Source organism: Leopardus geoffroyi, chromosome A2 (assembly GCF_018350155.1).
Source record: "Leopardus geoffroyi isolate Oge1 chromosome A2, O.geoffroyi_Oge1_pat1.0, whole genome shotgun sequence".
NCBI lineage: Eukaryota > Metazoa > Chordata > Mammalia > Carnivora > Felidae > Leopardus > Leopardus geoffroyi.
In genome coordinates, this window is record NC_059331.1 from 26,806,444 (window position 1) to 26,826,228 (window position 19,785).

The 19,785-nt window shown below is 39.7% G+C and overlaps 1 protein-coding gene across 15 annotated transcripts in view; it reads right to left on the reverse strand.

Annotated features, from left to right (window-relative positions):
• The window catches only part of CFAP20DC (CFAP20 domain containing), a 230,554-nt gene that overhangs the window by 173,622 nt on the left and 37,147 nt on the right, over nt 1-19,785 (reverse strand). For 2 of the 15 annotated variants that reach the window (XM_045493407.1, XM_045493406.1), the window contains one exon: nt 208-1,515. The exons of the other annotated variants lie outside the window; for them this stretch is intronic. The gene's annotated coding sequence lies outside the window, so the exon portion shown is untranslated. The remainder of the gene's footprint in view (nt 1-207; nt 1,516-19,785) is intronic. 15 annotated transcript variants of the gene reach the window in all.

Consider the following 19,785-nt stretch of genomic DNA (forward strand, 5'->3'; position numbering starts at 1 on the left):
GCAGACTCCACAGAAATTACACACACTTCTGTAAGCATTTCTCCTACCATTCTATATTATATTTGTTCTATATCATTCTCTTTGATAGACTATGAACTCCCTAAAGAAAAACACTGTATCTTTTAAAAAAAAAAGTTAAAAGTTTTTATTGTATTTTAATATGTATATTATCGAACAACTTTGAGATCCCATATCTGTAACAGTGACCTTCCACAAATCTCTAGTTTGGCACAAAGAGACTCCAAATATGAAAAACGTTTCCACAGGACTGTGTATCGAACAGAAGGGAAACACATTCATATCCACTGCCTGGACATCAGTGCTGCAGGTCAGCAGGGGCCTTGGTCCTTGAAGGAGGGTGAGGCTGCCATTGGGGCAGCAGCCATCTTGTTCTCCTGGCTCAGGGAGCTTTTCTTAGCTCACCAAAGACCTGGGTTGAGCTGTCTGCTTGTGCAGCACCGACTGAAGAACTGGTGGTGGAAAGAGAGTGCCACCTGGCCTGTCCCTTAATGAGGGGGACTTGGTAGGAAGGGGGGCAGGAGGATGAGGGCCTGAGAAGGATCCCTTTTCCAGGGGTTGGAAGAAGTGGAGGCAGTTTGTCCATGACAGGGGGTATTTGTGCCTTGAAATGAGGAATGATCACTTGCTAGCCAAAGAGTTGCTGTCTCCAAGCCTTCCAGTTGCCTTTTCCTCCTTTCCAGGTAGTCAATGAGCAGGTTCAACTCATTACCATACACTTTCCCTCAGTCAACAGGAAGAGAAGGTGCTGAATGCCTGAAGGGACAGAGTAGTTGGTAAGGCGCCTGCAGTGCAATTCCAGCATGTTCCTGCTGCTCCCGTTCAGAGAAAAATCTCCTGTATTCTTTAGCCACAGCACAGGGCATCTTCCAGGAGCATATGACAATGTACTAGGGACAAGAAAAAGCTTTTGATACGCTCATGAAGCATAATTACGGTGCAAGAGGAATGCAAAATGGGGACCCATCATCTTTAACTTCCTGGAGTGCTCGTGTAAGACTTGATTCAGAGGAGAGGTGCATCATTTCCACCACAAGGCCGTGATCCTGCAACCAACGACCTAGGATGGTTACGTGTTATTCCCTCTGTTCACTGTTGATAGAAACAATAACACAATTGATCTGAAGGCCTCTCTTGATCATGTTCTCTTTGAACCACTTGATTAAAAGTACTGGGAAGGCCCTTCTTTCTGAGTGTCCCTGCCTCTGACATCACCAGAATGGACTGGTATCACTCATGGTTGTCTTTGTTCCTTTTTGAATACTCAGCCACATTCTACAGTAGTTCTTTAATGCTTAGCATGTCTTTACCCTCCTTTAAGCAGCCCTCTTGGGGAAAATAAGAAATCAGCAGAATAGGTTTATCTGGCCTGCTACTTTTAGCTACTGAAGATCTTCCATATTGTCCCCTGTGAAGCCTGGCTGATGAAGACATCTTAAGTCCTGAGATCACACAGCTGGTAAGCAGCACAGTACTGATCAGCTGCAAAAACTCTATCTGTGGAAGAGTAACAAAACCCACATGTAAAGATCAGCCTGCTAGGACTCCCCAAAAGTATCAAGACATTGTATATTCTCTATCTTTGTACCTCCAGGATCTAGAACAGTGTGTCTACAATCTTATATAGTACATGTTGAATAGATATTAAATGAGAGAACCTCTAAACAGCTTTCCTCAATTAGTTCACTCTCATCTTTCAGTTGGCCTATCAATCATTAGCAATTATTACGTTTCTATATTTTTGGTTAATGATTATTCCTCCTTTATTAGAAAGGATTCTATCAGTAATGTGGATTGAGCTAATGAATATTTTCTGCCTGCTACAAACACAGAAGTTTGAAAAAAATTAAGTTTAAATGATAAGAGTATGTTGTTGATGAGGCATTAAATGAAGAGGAAATACAAGCCACAGCTGACCAGCAATCAGTTGATGTCAAAGTGTGTGGGGAGCAGGGGGAGGAGAGGAAAGGAGATCTGTCCTAAACAAATACAAGGATCAGATCCTAATATGTGCGTGTATGCATATAAAATTATGGGCAGAGGTCCCAGGACTGTAACACTATGTGGGGACAGTAGATGTGGCCTTGGGCTTACCTAAGATGAGAAGCTAGACCCGAGATTCCTGCATAAAACCAGACCCTGAAATGACTGTCCCCCTCCATGACACAGGTAAGACACTCTTTCACTGCTCCAGGCAAAAAAAAAAAGCTGGTCTCTAGCCAGGCTCCAGGGTTGAGGCAAAGTCTACTATGAGAAATCAAAACCCCAAACTAAAACCATGTATGCGAATTTAGTCTGAGTTTAAACTACCCTTATGGCAAGGAAATTCCAAGCTTAAGAAAGACATTTAAAAACTGGTCCCATCTCGGTGAAAAAGCTGGAAGCCAAAAGCCTTGAGGTAGACAGAAGAGAATGCAAAGCTTTTCCAGAGGTAAAACACACCTCAATGAAGACAAACACACTTTCCAAAGTTACTTACCAATGTAAGGAAGGAGGGAGGGAGAGTCAGCAGATGTAAGAAACAGAAGGAACAGCTTCTTTAGAAAGCTATTAGAGCTATTAGAGCAATCGGAAAACCACTATAAAATAAGTATTATTTAAAACCACAATAAAATAGGATATCATAAACAATAGATTTGAAAAAATACCAAAACTTTTAAAAAGTTTCATTAAAAAAAAAAAAAAAAAGGACTGGGAAAACTACATATTAGCTATAGCTAAGGAATAGTGATCTGAGGAAATTACCCCAAATGGAGAGATGCAAGAAGAAACGATGAGATGGGAGGGGTGCAAATGAAGTGAAAGGTATCTAAGGTGCTTGCTTTGTAAGGGGATGGGCTAGTGACTTTCAACTTTGTTAAGGTCAATATACAGGTTACAAATTTATAAATGTAAAGGTTATAATTCCCCAAAAGAATACAAATGGAACCTACAACTTCCAAACTAGCTAAGGTTAAACAAGTACTACATACAAAGACTTGATTTGGATCGAAATGTATAGCCTTAAATTACTTATTAAAAAAGTGAGATTAAGATTAGTAAGTTAAACATTCAACTCAAGAAATCAGGAAAATAATATATTCACAAAGTAGAAAGAAGGTAAAAATTAAGAGAATAACTAAAATAGAACCTTTAGAGTATCAACTAAAGCAAAAATCGGATTCTTTGAAGAGACTAATAGAAAACTTCTGGAAAAATTGGTTAAGAAAAGTATATATTAGAAATAAAAATATAATATTAACATTGTACAGATATGGTAGAGAAAAAACTACATATATATTCCTCTATATCTCTCTCTATAAAAAACTCATACAACTTTTATAGCCCTCTTATATTAAATTTAAAACAAAGTGACGCTTTTCTAGAATGGAAATATTAAAATTGACTCAAGAAAAAAATAGGAAAGCTAAAAATACCTATAACCATTAAACAACTTGTACTGAAGTTCAAAAATCCATACACCAAAAAGCACCAGGTCCAGATATTTTAAAGACAAGTTCTAATCAAACATTTAAAGAACTCAATACATACTGAGATGAGAAAAAAGAGTAAAAGCCCCCCAACTTAATTTATCAAATTCGACCTTACATAAGAATGGAAAGAAAAAAATTATAAGTTAGTCTAATTAATGAACATATATTTAGAATTCCTAAAAAAATAGAAAATGTATAGCAATGTATAGCAATATCTAGCAATATCTAGCAATGTATAGAATGTCTAAGATGATCAACAGGGGTTATCTCAAGAATGGAAAGATATTTCCACATGAGAATATCTGTGATGAAATCCATGACATTATCAGATTAAGATGAAAAACATGATCAATTCGACTGAGGGAGAAAAAACAGCATTCAATAAAATCCAATACTCATTACTCATAACAAGCCTTAGCAAACTAGGAAAATAAACATATTAATCTGTGATTGAGTTTTATTTTAAAGCTTGTATCAGTCAGGATGGGTTAGGTTATAATAATAAATAACCCTTAAATCTCAGAAGCTTAATGTAAAAGCAAAAGATCATATTTTGTTCACACAAGTCCCATGGAGTACCAAGATGTTCCATTTAACTCTAGTAACTCAAGTACCCAGGATGGTACGTTCTTCCCTAACCACCAGAGCACTGAGATGGGAACGTGGTGACTGGCACACTAATTTCTTTTCTTTTTAAAATTTTTTTAGTGTTTATTTTTGAGAGAGACAGCGCACAAGCGGGCGTGGGGCAGAGAGACAGAGGGAGACACAGAATCTGAAGCAGGTTCCAGGCTCTGACCTGTCAGCACAGAGCCCAATGCGGGGCTTGAACTCATGAACCATGAGATCATGAGCTGAGCTGAAGTCAGACGCTTAACCGACTGAGCCACCCAGGCGCCCCTGGCACACTAATTCCTAAAGCTTCTTCCTAAAGTGACCATGTCACTTCTGTTCATCTTTACTGGTAAAACAAGTCATAGGTCCAACCTAATAAAAGGGTAAGGGTGAGAAAGTGAAATTCTACCATATATCTGGAAGGAAAACTATAATATTCGGAAACAATCCCAATGACTATCTGGGTTATATATTTGAAATATACATAAATATTTGCTCTTCATCCTTGATTCCTGACACAGAGCTCCTAAAACCCTTGGAACTTCCTGACAGAAGTAATAGATTTTTTTTTTTTTTAATTCCATAACACACTTTCAACCTTACCTTAGTCTATGCTAATAAGGTGGTTCTTGGTGGGTCCCTAGATACTCCAAACTAGGGGCTGGTTGCCAGAGAAACCAGTCATGTGATTAAAAGGTTGGAATGTTCAACCACCAACAGCCAACAATTAATCAAATGTGCCTACTTAATTAGGAACTCTCATGTAACCCCTAAATAGTGGGGTTAAGAGATCAGGGTTGGTAAAGACATCAAGGTGCTGGGAGGGTATGGGCTCTGGAAGCTCAGCACCCCTTTATCCCATACCTTGACATATGCAGCTCTCCATGGTGGTTCCTGAGTTGTATGTTTCATAATAAAACAGTTGTAGTAACTCTAACGCTTTCTGTCATGAGTTCTGAGTCATTTTAGCAATTATTGAACTTGAGTGTTAAGGAAACCTCTGGGGGTGGGGAGGTGTCTCTGACTATTGGTCAGAATTATGAGTAGCCAGGGTGCTCTATTGCAATGAGTGTCCGAAGTGTGGGAGGTCTCGAGGGACTGAGCCTTTAACCCGTGGGGTCTAACACTAACTGGGAGCTTGTGTCAGAACTGAATTTAACCACTGAGCACCCAGCGGTGTTGAAGAATCTGAGACTGTCACATACAGCCCACCTCCCCCCCCCCACAAAAAACCCCACAAATGAAAAACATGGCAGATGATTATTATATACACCAGAGTTGAGAACTATTGCATTCAATTATTAACTATTGTATTTCTGTACTTTCATTTGATCCTGAAAGGAAAATATCATTGTACAATATTTACTTTTCAGTTTCCTTTCCTTTCTCTTTCTAAACTGTTATTTATCATTCAAAACACACTTGCTGGGGTGCCTTGGTAGCTTAGTCAGTTAAGCCGTCCAACTTTGGCTCAGGTCGGGATCTTGCAGTTCATGAGTTCAAGTCCTGCATCCCCCATTGGGCTCTGTGCTGACAGCTCAGAGCCTGGAGCCTGCTTCAGATTCTGTGTCTCCCTCTCTTTCTGCCCCTCCCTAGCTTGTGCTCTCTCAAAAAATAAACATTAAAAAAATAAAAATAAAACATTTCCCATTTTTGTAAGATATTATTATTCTGCAAATGGAAGCCTGAAGAAAAAATAATAATTTGCCAAGAACATCAATGCCCATGGTTCCAAATGTTATTTTGACATCTTCTGCCAGAAGCTGTCATAAACTTTTCAGACAGAAGACATTCCTAAAATATTTACATTCTGTGCTTTTTTTAAAAAACCATTTTTTCCAACTTAGATACCAGGAGATGACATTAATACATCACATTTAAAAAAGACTCAATATAAAATTAGCGATAAACTGCACAAGTAAAGGAAAATCATAGATGAAAGGTCAGTGAACATTTTAAAGTCTTTCATCACTCAAATCAATAAAAAATTGAAATTTGTATCATGTTTATTTATTTTTTTATTATGAAATTTATGGTCAAATTGGTTTCCATACAATACATTTTTTCCTTTTATAGATTTACTGTTACTAAAATTGAGACTAGTTAAAAAAATCTAGCTGATGATGTAGAAGACACACAGAATCCAGGTCATTCAATCGTAATTGGCTCTAGATCTGCAATACTAACAGTAGCACATCTTATGAAAAGAAGGCAAGTATATAGAATTAAGACAGCAAGGAAGCCAAAGCACTGAGTAAGAACATGCTGTTTTTAGAATTTTTGCTAATGATGATTACATTTTAAATTCTTCCTAGAGTTTCACTAGATACAGCATTACTCATATCCTGTCTTTAAGAGGTATTCAGTATTACTGAAGTATGGAAAGAGGACACTGTAAGTAGTTCATGACCAAAGTTTTCAAGATTCATTAATGAATTTTTCTAGACACTTCTCACTCAAGGAAGATAAAATTTTGTAACAGAAATCTGTTACATGACAAACCTTTAAATATTAACTTAAAAACAAAAAAGCAATGTTTGACTTGCACACTACTTTCAATAAAATTAGCCAGAACTTAGTTTTCACTTCACAAGAAGATGATCACTTTTCAACAATGGAAGTAAATTCATTTCCATAATTTACATGAAATTTTCAAATAGCAGTAGGATTTTGGAGCCAAGAAAAAATTTAATTAATGCTTACCATATATGGCTTCATTGGGGTAAGGATAAGAAATGAACAATTTATTGATTCATTTTTAGCAAAGCACAAGGAAAGGCATGAGATATAGCAGAAATGGAAAGAATTACGACCTCTGAGAAAGGTGTTCGTCAGGAGTTTCAAAACTAGCTAATCATGTGGATAATGTATAAAAAATTACAGTAAATGAAAGTAATTTGTATCGAGAAAAACTCTCAGTGGAATTAAATGCCTGAGAGGTGCCTGCAGTGAGCTGATGGATAGCATGTAATAAAGTCAGGAGCAAATGGAATGCATTTTGTGCTCTGACAATGCCTTGGGAACTCTGAACTGCAGCCCTAATCAACCCTCAGAGAGGTCCTGGGAGGATGTGGTAGCTGATGAAGAAATTAGCAACTCCAAAGAGGCAGAAAGACTGACACAGTAAATCAAAGCAGAAATGACCGTTTTTCGGGGGCAGTCATTTCTGTATTCTTCCACTACAGGTTATAAATAGCTGGAGAAAAGACATAGTATCTACCACTACTGATGAGCTCATTGCAATGTCCAGTCCTAGGTACTGCACATCAGCTTCCCAGCTGCCAGAATGCTCTTCCCAGCCCTCCACAGGGCTTGCCCATTACTGTCCTTTGGGTCTCTATTCAAATATTACTTCCTGAGGGGTGCTTATCCTGACCACTTTTCCTAAAGCAGACCTTTCTGTGTGCCTTCTTATTATTCTGTATTTACACCATAAACATCTACTTTTTTATTTTATTTTTGAAAACACGGTTTTCTTTCCTGCCTCCTCTAATGTAATATAAACTTTAGGAGGGCAGGGATTTTATCTGCCTTGATCACTGAAAATATTCTCAGCACCTAGAATCACTCTTGACGCATAGTGGGCACTAATACATATTAAATAAATGAATAGCAAAAACACTAAAAATATGTTTTCTAGATACACAATCACAAGTGAATGAATGAATAAAGTCTCTTTGCAAAGGAAGGCATTTATACTATTTTCTATACCTTTTGGTCTATACTGTATAAAGTCTGATTGTGTCCCACATCCTCAACAATTTATAGACACTCCCTAAAAAACAAATACTCATCAGTTCCCCCAGAAGAAATAGCAACAGTTACTTTACAAAAGCTAAGAGCTCACTGCTGTTGGCAGCAGCATATTACTAATGCAGAAATATTAATGATATTTCATTATGGCTAGCATCTGCTTTAGGCTGCACAGCACCAAGCATGCCAACTTAAATGTTGTGGAGGCTGAGTAAAATAGTTCCAGCTAAGGAAGTGACAATGACATCTTCGTGACTAAGAAAACAGATATACCCATCTCCGGCCGGACTTCTTCAGCAGTGACCTCTGATAGAAGCTCAGTGACAAACTGCTTACTTCCTAGGAACCCCAGGATGTCCTCTAAGGGCTGACTATGAAAAGGCAAGTTCAATAAATATTCACTGAATATTAAATATTCTTTAATGTTTAATTTTTTTTAATGTTTATCTATTTTGAGAAGGAGAGAGACAGAGCACAAGCAGGGGAGGAGTGGAGAGAGAGGGAGATGCAGAACTGGGAGCAGGCTCCAGACTCTGAGCTGTCAGCACAGAGCCCTACACGAGACTCGAGCCCATGAACTGCAAGATCATGACTGGAGCCAAAGTCAGACGCATAATCGACCGAGCCACCCAGGCACCCCAAATGCTTAAATCATTCATTCATTTTTTGAAAAAAATTTTTGTTTTAATGTTTATTCATTTTTGAGAGAGACAGAGTGTGAGTGGGGGAGGGAGAGAGAGAGGCAGACACAGAATCCAAAGCAGGCACTGGGCTCTGAGCTGTCAGCACATGGGGCTCGAACCCACAAACTGTGAGATCATGACCTGAGCCGAAGCCGGGCGCTTAACCGACTGAGCCATCCAGGTGCCCCTCATTCATTCATTTTAAATGAATAAATTACACTCTCCCAGAATAATATCCTTGACTTAGATTACTTACTTTCATAAAAGTAAGTTAAGTTTCAACACAATTATTCTAGACAAGTTGGCAAAATATAGAAATTTCAAGTAGGTTCAAAATTCAGCTTGGTTGACTTAGTAACATCACTGCTGCTAAACAGTAACATCACTGTTGCTTAGTAAGCAAACTAAGTTATCGAGTTTTAAAGGAAGTCACATAATGCTTGTTGCAACCCTGTGAAATGGGTTAGCAGGGCTATTTCCGTTTCACCAATAAGGAACCTGAGGCACAGAGAAGTTAAATGATGTGCCTGGAGTCTCATGCCCAGCAAACGGCAAAGCCAGGATTCAGACTCAGACAATCCGGTTCTGGATGTGTGCTGTTAATCACTAATCTAACCAGTGTTATTCCCAGGTGCTTGCCTGCAAGCATATTGTTACCAGTCCATGACCAGTGAAGTACCGAAACCGAGAGTAAGTATTCAGAAACTTACATAGCAATCTGACACTGTTATGACACCCCAGTATGTGATCACTGGACTCCTCTTGTTGGACAGGGTACAGACCAGGTTAGGAGTTGTCAAAGGCATGTGAATGGCATGTGGCCCTAACTATGCACCAGTAATATGTTGGTATTAGATGAACAGGAAATTCAACAACAACAACAACAATGAAACACCTCTACTTTAAATAGTTTGAGAAGCCCTCATCAATGCTGACCTCATTTGAATTCTCAGATTATCCCATCTCAGATGGAAAAGAATACTGGAGATATCACTTTTTGCCTGCCTCCATCAGACAACAAAGAACGATTCACTCAAGTTTGCATTTACAAATTTAGTATGTATTTTAAAGGCGACATATAAAAGCATTTCAATCTGAAATATATGAATAATCTGTGCCCTTTACTATAAGAAAATATAATGCTTAGTCATTTAAGGTATAAAAGAAAATACCTACAAAAACACCCATCTAGAACTTTAAGCTTTCAGTTCTACTCTCAAAAAGAAAGCCTTCATAAAATGCTAAATACAATAAAAAATATTTAACTTACAATTTTTTTTAATGAGACACACACCACTTACCCTACAAAATCAGTTTTTCAGAATCTAATTCCTTTTTTCAGATTTAAGATAATTTGGAAAGTGATTTAAATCAGATCAGAAACCATAAGGAATGAAACTTGAGGCAGTAATTTTCCATTTGATTGAGGAAATCAAAATATGTCTAAAATAATACAGTGATATTGAATATATCTACCTTCATGGAGGAAAAAATGATACATTGATACATAGTGATTATCAACATAAATGACACATATACCTTAAAAGACTTTTTTCCCTTTTAATGGAACTCTTCCTAAAATGCCGTAAAACTTCTTTGTAAAAGTGCATTCTAGACATGATTCGGAAAACTTTTGCTAAGGCTTTTAAGCTCTGAAACAGAGACCCAATATGTTGTGATTAACTGAGATATGGTCAACTGTTTCCTCCCAATTCTGGCCTTAGAATACTGCTAGGCTCCCAAATCTCTTGTCCAGGTACCCTCCTGGTGAATTTTTTTTTATGTTTATTTTTTATTTTTGAGGGAGAGAGAGCACGAGCAGGGCAGGTGCAGAGAGAGAGGGGGACAGAGGATCCAGAGTGAGCTCTGCGCTGACAGCAGAGAGCCTGATGTGGGGATCAAACTCAGGAACCGAACCGTGAGATCGTGACCTTGAGCCAAAGTTGGATGCTCAATCTACCGAGCTGCCCAGGTGCCCAGCAAATTTCTAAGGGGACACTTGCACTTGCCTCCACCATTTTTTCCGACATTTTCATTTTCAAAATCTGTCTTCCTAGGTAACTACAGAGAGAAAAGAACTATAGCGAAGAAATGCACACACAGACACACGCCACCCTCACACTGGCTTTGAGTCTCTGAGCTTACTTTACACACAATTCCAAATCAGTGGAATCTGCCTTTTCTTAAAGCATGCAGAGCTCTCCCGGGTCACAGGCCTTTTTCTGCCTGCTTCTGAGATTCATTACAGATGGCTGAGGCTGGGAGCTAGATGGCTGGAGAAGTGGGGCATTACTTGATCTTCTATCATTCTGATAAGAATTCTATGAGGCAGAGAGAAGGCATATGCCATTATCCTCATTTTTTTTTAAATGGAGAAACTGCAGCATACAAAGAAAGTTAAGTAACTTGCCCAAGGCACCAAGCAAATTAGTGTCAGAGAATTCAGCTCTTTAAAACCCCTGCTCTTCTCCTCATCAGATAACAATACTGCCTTTCCTCTCCTCCAATACTTCTCACACATATTTTATTCAAGTTCGATATATATCTAAATTGTACTTTGTGTATATGCACTTCCAGACACCTCAACCAAATCATCAAATTATAATTTCCTATTATGTTTTCTTTGAAATGTCAGCTTTTGAAATGATACCCATAAATCTTTCAAACATGAAATTAGTAGGAAGAGGAGAGAAAGGATGATTGGAAGCAAAAAATAAGAACAGTTTCGATGACTTTGCTTGGGTAAAGAACCGAAAGATTAAAAAAAAAAAAAGACGAAAAAAAAAAAGCCCGGGGTGGGGAAGAAGGTTCTTTTTGATGGAGTGGTTTGCCTCTTTGCCTCTTTCTGCAGTAGGTGGAGCTATGGTACTATTCTTTAGGGTTACAGGAAGACTATCAGCGAAAAATAATCCAATTCGTTCCTAGGATAGCCATTTTCTTTTGCATTTTCAAATAGTACTTTTCTGTTTTTGAACATTTTTCCTCCATGCCCTGAGACTTCAGGCTGCTCTGCCTACATCCCTCTCTTTTCTGGAATGACAGAGAGTTACCACCTTCACTGCATATCCTTATGATGTCGTTTTTAGGAGGATATTGGGAGATAGGGTTGCACAAAGCAGCCTGCTTCCAGCCCCTCCTCTCCCTCCCCCCCCCCCCCACTTCCTTCACTCAAAAGGTTTCCTCTATAATCTATCAAATCTATTTTTTAGCTCAGAAACAGAATGCTCCTGCAGCTGAAAATCTGCCAGAACCACCACTGGCACATGTCTTTAAATTTTCACATATAACCCCTCATAAAAACACACTACTTATAAAAATTAAAAAGATAATAAAACAGATCTAATTTAAAAATAAGGAATTAAAATCTAAAACTAGACTAAGTTTTAGCCCAGCAAGAAAATAATTCATCCTTAAGAAAGTATACAGGAATCAACAAAGTACCAAAAAAGTGGCCTTTAGGGGCCATGTGTCTGATACTACTATGATGGTTAATTTTATGGATCAACTTGACTGGGGCACAGGATGCCCAGATATCTGGTTAAACATTATTCTGGGTGTGTCTGTGAGGGTGTTTTTGGATGAGATGAACATTTGAATTGGCAGACAGAGTAAAGCTGAGAGCCCTCCCCAGTGTGGGTGGTCTCATGAAATTTATTGGAGGCCTGAGTTGAAGAAAGTGCAGAGGAAGGGAGAATTCATTCTCTGCCTGACTGATTTAGAGCTGGGACACTCCTCGTCTTCTGTCTTTGGTCTTGGACTTTGACTTGAAGTTAGACGAGGACTGGAGCTTACTCTCTGTCCTGGCTCTCAGGCCTTTGAATTCAGATTGGAACTTTACCATGGGCTCTCCTGGGTCTCCAGCTTGACAATTGCAGATCATGGGACTTCTCAGCCTCCATAACTGTATGAGCTAATTCCTTTTTTTTTTTTTTTTTTTTTCTGAGAGAGAGAGAGGCACAAGTGAGCAAGGGGCAGAGAGGGGACAGGGAGAACCCCAGGAGGGGCAGAGAGGGAGAGAAAGATAGAGAAGTGGGGCTCACCCAAAGTGGGGCTCATGCTCACCCAATGTGGGACTCGAACTCATGAACTGTGAGATCATGATCTGAGCCAAAGTCAGATGCTTAGCGACTAAGCCACCCAGGTGCCTGCTAACTCCTTATAATAAATCTCTTCATATATATAACATATACATAATACAAATATACCTATCCATCTCTCTATATAAATTGATTTTGATTCTCTGGAGAACCTAGACTAATACGGTATGAATTTCATGTTAAGTTGAAATAGTGTTGACATAATATTAATTCCCTTCTAGGTAACAACACCATACTTGTTTTTTCTGGTAAACAAGAGGCACAGTTTCTAAACTTATTTACATAAATAAATCTCACCTGTAAAAACTCTGCTCGTGTTTTTACACTTGACTCTGTGAATAAATGCTACAATGATGACAAAGGAAAAGGAAGGTGTCTCTATGTCTTCCCGCTCTCTGAAAAAGCAAGTTCTAGTCTTCACATGATGACCTACATGTCTATCTTTATCCTCTCACTACTAGAAAAATACAACTTTTACCAAAAACAATGGCTGCTATTTTTCCGTTAACTCTGAAGATATTGAGACTATAAATAGGTATAAGGGAGCGTCAAATCTACAAAATTCACTGAGTAGGAAATTTATTTACTTACCTTAGGAAGTAGGTAAATAGAGAAGTAAATAGAGAGTCTTTTTTCAGGTTCGGGGAAATAATTAAACAAAGTTACCGAATGCCTACCACATCCTCGGCCAGGGAAACCAGAGGTGTGGTCTGTGGGCCATTTGGTACTGTCTACATGGAAGACACACAGCCAGAGCCAGAATACAAATTGGCTTTACCACCAAGCACACAATTTTTCCCTAATAAGAGTTACTCACAGAAGAAAGGAGAGTATTGATTTACACTGTGGCACTGTGGCACAAGTTCCTTACCTCACTGTGGATGGTCATTTTGAGTATCATTGTTCTAGGCAATTCTAGGTATTTTCATATATGTTATTTTGTTACTTATAATACCTAACACTTCTGGAATTCTTATTATGTGCCCAACACTTGCACTAACATTCAACCCTCACAATAACCGTGAAATGAGTACTATTATCCCCAACCTATGGGTGAGAAAACTGGTGCCCAAACTTTTTACAGACAGTAAATAGTAAGCTGGGATATAAATGGGGCAGTGTGGGCTCTAGAGCACACTCCTACCACTTCACGATACTGACTCTCTTTGAATCTGAATCCTCATTTCAGTTATGCAGACACGAACTGTCTCCATTTTAGAGCTGAGAGACAAAGCTCCTAGGCTGTGTGCTGCCCAAAGAAGGGCTGTACCTAGTTCATCCCTGCAGGTTCTCTCTGGCAGCCTCTAATGATGTCCCCACGCTTGTACGCATTGTGCGGAAATGCAGGAGGGTCATGAAACATGGTGTCTACTCTCATGACGCTCATATCCTCATGGAGAAAATATGATCAGTAACTGAACCAAGTATGAGGTGGAAAGGCTTTCCTGCCCTGGGCTCAGAAGAGTGAACGTGAGGACCCACAAGTTCTTTTCAGGACATGTTCCACACCCTAAGCCTTGAAGGTGGACAGGTCTAACCTTGCAGAATTGCAAATGCCCACATTATTTGACAATCTGCCCACCAACGAGATACAGAAAGAGGGACGAATAGGTACCTTTCTCACTAACAATGTCTAGATGGACTTCCTGTGGGGTCTGGCTTCTGCCTTGGGGAAAGGTATGGGAGGCCCAGCAAGAAACTGGACAAGTACAATCCTGCACAAAGTAAGGTCAGGGTGGTATATAAATTCAGCTCTTGAAATATGTGATTGAGAGAATCCGGGATCTCTGAGCAGATGTGACCCATCTAGCAGAAGTTCTAAGGGGCTCACTCATTCATCTAACAGAAGTTCTAAGCGGCACACTCAGTGGGTGTTCCACAGAATTGACCTTTATGTTGTTTGAGTAAAGGAACCAAGGACACTAACTCAAATTTGAAGGTCATTATAACGAGTCTTTGAGCAGCTGTGTGTCTCTGGGTGGGCAGCTGTCTAAGGGCAAGTCCTTCAAGGTCACAGCAGAGTATGGAGGTGGTAGAGAATGCTAGCAGCAGTGAAACGGGATCATAAAGTTAGGGAGACTCTTCCCAATGCGTGTCTACTGGAATAGTAGAAGGTTAGGAGCAAAGATTTTGAAGTCTGGTAGGTCTGGTTTAAAAGCCCACTCTGTCTCTTTCAAACAGCGTGACTGTGAACAATTTACCTATCCTCTGTAAACCTCAGTTTATTCATTTGAAAAATGGGAATAATAATATCAATCTTGAGATGTAAACTATAAGAACATGTAAGATGAGGGGCACCTGGTGGCTCAGTAGGTTAAGCATCGGACTCTTGATTTTGGCTTAGGTCATGATCCCACAGTTGTAAGATCAAGCCCCGTGTTGTGGAGCCTGCTTAAGATTCTCTCTCTCCCTTTCCTTCTGTGCCTCCCCTCCAACCCATGTGAGCATACTCTCTCTCTCCTTCTCCCTCTGTCTCTCTCTCCAAAAAAGATATATGTAAGATGCTTAGAGTAGAAACCTGGCACAAGACTTAACAAAAAAACAATGACATTTAATAAGTCCTTATTGTATGTCAGGCACCCTTCTAAGCTCTCACACCCATTTACTTATTCATACTCCACAATAGACCTATGAGGCAGCATGGTGCACTGCATTATTATGGGCACATATTCCCTACTCTGTTCACTGTGAGAAAATACATCCCTACCCCAATGACTCTAGGGTCAGCCGTGGGATAGTCTTTGCCAATGGCTATCACAGATGTGACCCATCTAGCAGCAATTTTAAGAGGCACCCAGAGGCTCCATCACAATACTGAACTTGATGGCAGCATGACAGCCTGCACCCTGGAATGAAAAAGACAGGTAGAGTAGAGCTGCAGCACACCTGTAGCCTACATGTGCACTGAGCAAGAAATGAATGTGTGTTGTCACAGGCCATGGAGAGTTGGGGATCATTCGGTACTTTTAATATCCTCATTTGCAGCTGATAAAATTGAGGCACAAAGTGGTTAATTCACACAAACTCACACAGCAGGTGCGCAGTCCAATTCTAAACCACCACTCACTGCCTCTGATCTGGTTACCATCACCATCACTGATGAGGACTCAGACACCAGGGAAGGTTTGTTAACAGCCAGGCCTGGGAGGGAGAGCTTACTGATGGCTAAAGGTGGAGCACAAAGCAGACCAGAAGGGCTGGTGTGTGTCTCATGGAGAGAAGCAAGATCTGTATGTAGAAGAAGAGTGGACGCCAGTGTGAACACAGAATTTGGAAGAGGTGAACAAGATCAGCGGAATGTATGCTTTATGTGGTGGAAAATTAGAACCATTGAAGTTTGGGGGACCAGAGAAAAAGCCACAGACTAATAGGCAGCCGAACAGTCTTAAAAAACATGAATGAGAGACTGAGTAAGGAGGCTACTCCAGGCTTGAGACAGGGACCTAGAATAAGGTGGGAGCATCAACAATACCAACAGAGGGGACCAGACAGAAGATGGTTAGTGACTATTTGGAGGTACAAGAGTCACATTTCCACTTATAGTTCTTAAACATGAAGAGGGAGGAAATGACAGATGGATTCTAAAGTACCAAGTCTGGGGGAATTGCATAATGATGGTACCCAAGCCTGGAAGGTATAGACCTTGCATATTTCTACAGACCCTTGGCCCTCTGATTTTTCTCACTGGATTGTTCCCAGGAAAGGACCACGCTGTGGCCAGTCACTAGAGCTAACTCAGAAGAGGTTTTAACAGGTCTTATCAGAGCTCTGGGTTTTGTACCTAATGGTATTTATTATTTGCAACACCAGAAAATCCAGTCTCTGTAATTTAATTTATAGAACTGTAATTTAATTTAAATTACACCTCTGAAATTTAATATAGAACTACCACGTCTGAATTTTCCTTCTTCGCCTTTTTTCACCGTATGCTACTTATGCCGCACTGCTGTCCATTTGCAGGAGTTCCCTGCGATGACCAGGAATGGGGTGTAGACAAAGCTATGGGGTGTACATAAAGGCATGAGGAGAAGAAATGTTTCAGCTTTGAAATGCCAATCAAGATTTTTAGCATCCTGATTGGGAGTCAGAGAAACAGAGCCATGATAATGGTAAAGACACTGATGCTGGTGTTAATTTTTGCAGGAGAGGAAACAATGACCTGATGGTAAGGTTTAGAAATAAATCATTATCAAGGTAGACAGGGAGGGACCGTGATACCTGACAGATCTGAGAATGCTGATGGAGGAAACTGGAAACATATCAGGGCCTGTCAGTTCACGAGACAGCCAGGACTCAGGGAGAGTCCAGGAAGATGTGAGAGGTGTGTGGGGAGGAGGTGCAGACCAACAGAAATGGAGACACAAGAACAGATGGCAAACTGGAGGGCGTGCTCTGAAGAACAGAGCAGAATGCTGTGTCCCTACAAAAAGGAAGGCCCATTTGGGGAGCTTCTGGAACAGAGCTCGTGGGACACTATCTGGGGTGGGGCTTAGGTGAATAACATACGGAAAATACCATGTTTTGAACCAAAACTGAGGGCACTGAGGAGATACTCAGCCAGGAAAGGATGTCACCCATGGAGAGAGGTAAACTGGATGATGTGAACCTGATGGGGAAAAATGGAGAAATCCGGACTTTAAAAATTAGAGGATGAAAGGGAAGAATTCATCTATTAATTCTAAAAGGCTTAAACAATTAAGTGTTACTAAAACTAGGATGCAGATTGGAATCAAATAAATAAGAGAAAGAGTCATTTTTAAAAAATAAATGGTTATTTATTTATTTTGAGAGACAGGGGAGAAAGAGCATGCACACATGAGAGAGAGCAGAGGAGGGGCAGAGGGAGAGGGAGACAGAGAATCCTAAGCAGGCTCTGTTCTAACAGCAAATGGACGCGGGGCCTGACCCCTTGAACCGTGAGATCATGACCTGGGCCGATACCAAGAGTCGGTCGCTTAACAGACCGTGCCACCCAGGTGCCCCAAAATAGTCAATTCAAAGGCCCAAAGCTTGCTGAATGGAAACACAAGAAAAGGAAAGAGAAGAACTAGAATCTAAATCAATGTTAAAATAACTAACAGCACGGTAAGTTACACTTAATCTCGACACTTTATATCTGAAGTCTCTTTGGTAGCACAGTAAAAACAGAGCCTTGTATGCTGCCTCTCTGTGACAATGTGGATCAACAAGGAGACACAATGCAAGAAAACAAAGGGGGTAGTAACCCCGATGATTGTGGGTTTGGCCTTTGAAGAAGAAAGTCTTCCTCAAATCTCTCAAAAGCAGAGAACCAGCCAGGCACCACCTCCAATGCAGGGTGGTCTTAGGGAGGAAGGGGGAGCTCCTGAGGCTACTATCTGATCTCATAGGAGTTAGAGGCTCCCCAAGCCCGCTGCCAAAGAGTGTAGCTGGAGGGAAAGGACAGAAAGGTGACCTGTGCTAAAGACAGGATTCTAAAACCGAGAACTCTCTAAATAGAAAGGTGAACTACTAAACAAGGCTATAACTTTTGGCATTTTAAAACACCCACAGGATACTGAAATGCCATGTGATTGGCCACTATCTTAACCATTGCCTAGAGACACAACAATGCAATTAAAAGCATATAGACTGTGAGAGCTTGAAATAACTGAGTTGGGGTCCCACTTCTTAGCCTGCTGAGATGCCTTGGGAAAGATAGTCTTAGAACCTCAGTTCCCTCATCTATAAAAGGCAACTAGTAATGACCTTTTACTCCAGAGTATTTGAGATGATGCTACCAGGAGTACCTGTCATACTTACGTGCTAAATAAACATTAGCTCCCTTCCTAAGGGATATGTGGTCCAAACCCAGGGGTCACACCTCCAATTTCTAAAGTCATTGGGAAAAATGAATGTTTCTTAACAATGTATTTTATATCCATGAGTAAATGGTGTTATGGGAGAAAAGCTAGTGTAAGTATTTTTAAATGGGAAATCATTCACTCAACAAATTTTGTTGAGCAACTAAAATGTGCTAGGCACTATATATGGTTAATTAAAATCTTATTCAAAAATTGAAAAAAAATCTACTTAATTTATGTATTAAGAACTATCATTGATGATGCTATAGTTTTGATTATAAGAAATACTGAAGTGTATCCTGGACACCTTAAGGGGAAAGAAAAACAATACAAGCTACTGACAAATTAACACCATAGAGAGTACTGCTGAATTTTACATTCTATTATTCCTACTCTCAACCTAAGTCTGATATACTTGGGATGGTCTCTAGGTGTAGTGAGGGATGCCAGATCAATGTCCTTGGGCTTATCAATTGGGATTGGTTCTTTTTTTCTTCATCTTTCTCCCTTATCCAAGTGGCTGATACTTAAAGTTTATATGAAAAGGAGAGTACTAGGAATCTTCTTTTAATAGGAACTAACATTTGTACAGCTTAAAAAGCACTTTCTTTTTATCATCAAACTTAATCCTCACATATTAAGTAGGCATTTTCTCCTTTTCCATATAAAAAAGCCGGAGCTCCTAGAAAATTAAATCACTTGCCCAAGGTCTTGGTTAATGGCAAAGCTGTAAGATATCCAGGATTCCTGACTGGAAATTCTGTGTTCTTTTCCTGTGGTTATATGATGAATCAAAAGACCTATTCTGTAAGCATTTCAAGAGTTTGGAGGGGGTGGGAAATGCAGTGACGATCCATGCTAAAAATGCACTACAGAAGGGAGGTGGAAAAAATGGAAAGGTTTTAGGAATTATGAAATGCTATATATAAGATTCTTGGTCATCTGAAGCAAGATACTCATTTTATGCATTATAATAACCTAGTTTCTTATTTCTCTCTGTTTTTCAAGACAACAGCTAGAATGAGTGGGTGTAGGGCAAGCAGATGTTACAGTTCTATGGAAATTCCGAATAGGAGAGAAGGGAATGAAGACTTGCTGCCCAGACCTATTAGCCAGAAACTTGTTGGTGTTTATGTGGAACTTACAGGTGTTATGTAACCTAATATATTCAAGGCATTCAGACACAGAGTTAATACTTGGAAAGCTAGATGCATTTCAGAATAGTGAGCCATTGGCTGCTTTCACAGTACTATATTTATAGTACTATTCTTTACCTTTCTAAACCAACAGTCACATATATGCCAAAGAACACATATGTATCTCC